Source organism: Mirounga angustirostris, unplaced genomic scaffold (genome assembly GCF_029215605.1).
Source record: "Mirounga angustirostris isolate CCGP_5_RB_7025 unplaced genomic scaffold, mMirAng1.0.hap1 SCAF_9, whole genome shotgun sequence".
Taxonomy (NCBI): Eukaryota; Metazoa; Chordata; class Mammalia; order Carnivora; family Phocidae; genus Mirounga; species Mirounga angustirostris.
The window spans coordinates 70,035,332-70,040,628 of record NW_026991717.1 but is presented as its reverse complement, the minus strand read 5'-3'; the positions used below and the strand labels follow the sequence as shown (position 1 = coordinate 70,040,628).

General features: G+C 38.9%; 1 pseudogene; it reads left to right on the top strand.

The window, feature by feature from the left end:
• The first annotated feature begins 427 nt into the window (after window positions 1–427).
• On the top strand, window positions 428–1,444 carry LOC123862120 (olfactory receptor 4F4-like; annotated as a pseudogene).
• Window positions 1,445–5,297: the final 3,853 nt, after the last annotated feature.

Sequence of the window (5,297 nt, the reverse complement as noted above, 5' to 3'; positions counted from 1 at the left end):
AAGAAGCCTGCTTCTCCCTCTCCCATTCCCCCTGCTTGTGTTCCCTCTCTCGCTGTGTCTCTCTTTGTCAAAAAAATAAATAAAATCTTCTAAAAAAAAAAGAGTTTGAACATTCAAATCATGGCTATTTATGACACAGAAGACGTTTTCTTGAATATATATGGAGAAGACTGAAGAAGCCCAAATTATTGCACAATGAGCATGGTAAAGAAACTCTCTACCAGGAAGATGTGACTCTTTGCTCCTAATTCCTCCACTTTACCTGCCTTATTCCCACATGATTTCTTTCCCTGTCACCCTAACCTAACTTTTGATTATCTCATTTCTATTTTTTTAATCTTCCCCTGCCCCCTCTGTCCGTGTTCTAATTTCTAAATTTAACACTTGCAACATATTTTCCACAAAATCATTTGATGGGCAAACATCAATGTTCAGTTCCCATATTTCTCAATTCTTCCTTATTTTCTACCTTCAGAATACTTCAGCATCTTCTCTACTGATTGAGCCAATAGATACAAATGACTCTGTGGTATCTGAATTTTACTGATTGGACTTTCAAATTCATGGGAGATGCATCGTTTTCTCTTTGGTTCTTCTCTGTGTTCTACATGGGAATTATCCTGGGAAAACTCTTCATTGTGCTCACAGTAATTACTGACTCTCATTTACACACCCCCATGTACTTCCTATTGGCCAACCTCTCTCTACTTGATCTAGGTCTGTCATCTACCACAGTGGCCAAGACAATCTCTGATCTTTTCACTGACTGAAACATCATTTCCTTTCCAAAATGCATGATACAGATATTTTTTATTCATGTCATGGGTGGAGGTGAGATGGTGCTGCTCATAGTCATGGCCTATGACCGGTATACTGCAATCTGTAAGCCTCTCCACTACCTGACCATCATGAGCCCCAAAATGTGTGTTTCTTTATTAGTGACTGCCTGGATAGTGGGGATAATCCATGCTGTATTTCAGTTTGTTTTTGTCATAAACTTGCCCTTTTGTGGCCCTAATGAAGTAGGTAGTTTTACTGTGATTTTCCTCGGGTCATGAAACTTGCCTGTGTAGACACATACAAGCTAGAGTTTGTAATCATTGCTAACAGTGGGTTTATATCCATGGCTACCTTCTTCTCTTTAATTACATCCTATATCTTCATTTTGGTCACTATCTGGAAACGTTCTTCGGGGGACTTGTCCAAAGCATTTGTCACACTGTCAGCTCACATCACTGTAGTGATTTTGTTTTTTACACCATGCATGTTTCTCTACATGTGGCCTTTCCCCACAACATCATTGGATAAGTGTTTGTTCATTGTTGACTTTGCTATCGCCCCTCTCTTGAATCCTGCCATCTATACATTAAGAAACAAAGACATGAGAGAGGTCATGAGAAGACTGGGCAAACGGATTGTGGGTCCTCATGGAATCTCAAAATGAATAAAGCAGATCTAGATACCACATGCTTCAGGCTCACCAAGAACACTGCAAGTCATGTGACTATCATCATTGCAATGGTAAGAACTACTATTGTCATGATAGTTCAACAAAGGTCCCCCTGTAGAAATTGATTATTGAGTCGGAGGGGACTTTATTTTGCTAATGACAGAGAATAAATTGACATCACCTACTTATATCGAGAAGAAAGGTGAGAACAGAAAACTGAGCTGATTTGTATGAGTAACTTAACATTCAAATACCATTTTCTGTGACTTGTATTGTAAATAATTGTATTTACTCTCAATAATGAAGACATACCTCAAATAAGTAATAAATATATCTCATGGTAACTTACAGATTTAATAGATAAAATGTGACTTTGAGTAAATCAAAATCAATAAATTCTATTTTTTAATTCTTATTTTAATTTTAGTTTAACTTAGAATAAGGACAAAATCAACTATTTGTTACTTAGGTTATGCATGCTATTTTAGTTTTTTGTTTAGATTTGATTGGCTGTAAATAGAGAGGGATATTCTTTAACACTATGAATACTTCAAAGAAACACAAACCAGAGATTTCTGAACTTTTGTCTCACTTTCTACTATTTTAAAAATGAAGATTTTCAAATATTCAATTATCCTAGTTTATTCTCAAAAAAACCCCCCCAAAAATAGTAGCTGTTTCAGGGCACCTGGGTGGCTCAGTCCATTAAGCGTCTGCCTTTGGCTCAAGTCATGATCTCAGGGTCCCGGAATTGAGCCCCATGTGGGACTCCCTGCTCAAGAGGGAGTCTGCTTTTCCCTCTCCCTCTGCCCCTCCCCCCACAGCTCATGCTCTCTCTCTCAAATAAATAAAATCTTTTAAAAAAATGACTAATCTGGGCACCTGGGTGGCTCAGATGGTTAAGCATCTGCCTTCAGCTCAGGTCATGATCCCAGGGTCCTGGGATCGAGTCCCACATCGGGCTCCCAGCTCAGCGGGGAGCCTGCTTCTCCCTCTGACCCTCTCCCCTCTCATGCTGTTTCTCTCTCGCTCGCTCTCTAAAAAATAAAAAATAAATAAATAAAATCTTAAAAAAAATGACTAATTTATTAATTAAATTTTAAAACTAATAGCTGTTTCACAAAAGAACAATCACCCTAGTATGTACGTTTAGAGATTCTGGTTTCTTTGAATATGATTTATTGTTCAGACAAATGTTCCCCCAAAAGCTTATATGTCTTTGATAAATATAAAGCCAAAAATGGTATGGCATATTTAATTTAATTGAGCATTTCTACATATGGAATAAATGCTTTATTAAAGTTACACATAAGGGGCGCCTGGGTGGCTCAGTTGGTTGGGCGACTGCCTTCGGCTCAGGTCATGATCCTGGAGTCCCTGGATCGAGTCCAGCATCGGGCTCCCTGCTCGGCGGGGAGCCTGCTTCTCCCTCTAACCCTCTCCCCTCTCATGTACTCTCTCTCTCTCTCTCTCATTCTCGCTCTCTTAAATAAATAAATAAATCTTTAAAAAAAAAAAGTTACACATAACTTTTTCACATATTTGTTTCTACTTCTCTGTAAATAAAATCTACTCAATTAAGGAAACTAATGCCCTTGGCTTTAATTACCATGCATCCATTCCCTTGGCTTTAATTACCATCTCAGCTAAGGGCTTTTATTCTTAAGCCAGGGTATTATTCTTGAGTTCCTGCTTCATAAATCTGCCTACTGACTTGATGCTTCAAGGGCATCTCCCACTCAGCAGATCTGAAACTAAACCAATCAACTCATTCTTGAACCTGCTCTTCTTTCAAGTTCCTAGTCACAATAAGTGGCACCTATATTAACCCAGTTCCTCAAAATCTAGACGTAATAATGGACTCCTCATCCGCAATCCCCAATACTCAATAAATCAGCAAATCCTATTAATTCCAACCTCTAAACACCTCTTAAATATGTCCTTTGTTTTCTTCCAAATGTCACCATTCTTGTCTAAGTCTTCACATGTCATTTTTCAAATTGAGTATTAAGTCACTATGTATCTTCCCCCTTCAAAGCTCATTTGCCTTTATTCCCATTATCTACATACAGAATGAGAGATTTTTTAAGTATAAATTTAAGCAAATGATCGTTCTGTAGGACCCTTCACATACTTGCCAATGCTCTTAAATTAAAATACAAACTCCTTTTCAAGATTTATCAGACCATCCAAGATCTGGTCCTCATCCATCTCTCCAGCCTCAGAGAACAACATGCTCTTGCCCTACAATTTCAAAGGAAATTTGGTTTTCTTTTACTTGCCTAAAAACTTCATTCTCTCCAGGTGCCTGGTTGACTCAGTCCCTTAAGTGTGTAAGTCTTGGTTTCAGGTCAAATCACAATCTCAGGGTCGTGAGACTGAGCCCCGCGCAGAGTACCCTGTCAGGCTCTGTGCTCAGGACAGAGTCTGCTTGAGATTTTCTCCCTCTGTCCCACACCCCACTCATGCTCTTTCTAAAATCAAATAAATAAAATCTTTAAAAAAACAAACTTTATTCTCTCTCATCTTGAGGCTTTGCACTGGCTAATCATTCTGTCTGAAATATCTGTCCTTCATGCTTTGCCTATGAACATCTATTCATTCCACAAATCTCAGTTTCAGCATCATTTTATCAAGAAACACTTCCAAATAGGGACACCTGGCTGGCTCAGTCGGCTAAGCATCTGCCTTCAGCTCAGTTCATGGTCCCAGGGTCCTGGGATCGAGTCCCGCATTGGGCTCCTTGCTCGGCAGGGAGCCTGTTTCTTCCTCTGCCTGCCTCTCCCTTGGCTTGTGCATGCGCGCACACACGCTCTCACTCTTTCTCCCACTCTCTAACATGTAAATAAATAAATAAAATCTTTAAAAAAATAAGTATATACAATTATATTAAAAAAAAAAAAAAAAGAAACACTTCCAAGAACCTGGGTCCAGGAGAGCTCCTTCCATTGTATATATTATACCACTCCCTACTGCCACTTTTATAACATCAGCCACACTCATAATTTCTTATTCCATGTATGTCTTCCTCATTACATTTTAAGTTCCATGTGAGGAAGGTGCTGGGTCCATCATAGTTACTGCTATAACACGAGTAACAACTCAACAGAAAATGTTCAATAAATATTTATCATTAAATAAATGAATAAAACCAACGAAGAGTAAAAACAAGTAACGTGAATAATTTCTTGAATACTGTTTGGGTTTTCTTTGTACATTCAATCAAAGGTCATAGGATTATAGTACTTCCTCCCTTTTCTTTCTCCTTTTCTCAATTTTCTCTGCCTCTGTCTTCAGTACTTTATAGTGAAATCTACTAATGAGTTCCTTTTGTAGACTTAAGCCAATTCAAAGCTTGGGCCAATCTCAGCTGGGGCAGCCTATAAATCAATCCTCTCAGCCCTCTCTGATACTTCTAGGTCTCATAAACCCTACATTACCAACCTCTGCTCCTGTTGATCCAGCAGCCTTCTCTGCTGCCAAGCAAACCCAAGATCCATTCCTCAAAGGATGGCTCTCAATCACAGCTCGCCCTGTGTCTGCCTGGCCAACTCCTTAGCACTTTATTTCTACCTAGATGCTCCTCATTCATCTTAATATGCTGTTATGCCTGGTATCCAGTGTCTGACTTAGAACACAGGTAGATCAGGACAAGAGCACACTGACATGATTGAATGATTTTATGGGGCACAGTGTTGCAGAAGAGCCTTCAGGGAATTGGGAGGCAATAGGAAAAATTTTCCTCTGATCTTAGAGTAGTTGTGCTTCTTCTAGGCAAATAAATTGCTTTACCTCGTCTTATATATACTATGATTCATGTAATTGACCATGCATCCCTATTTATTTT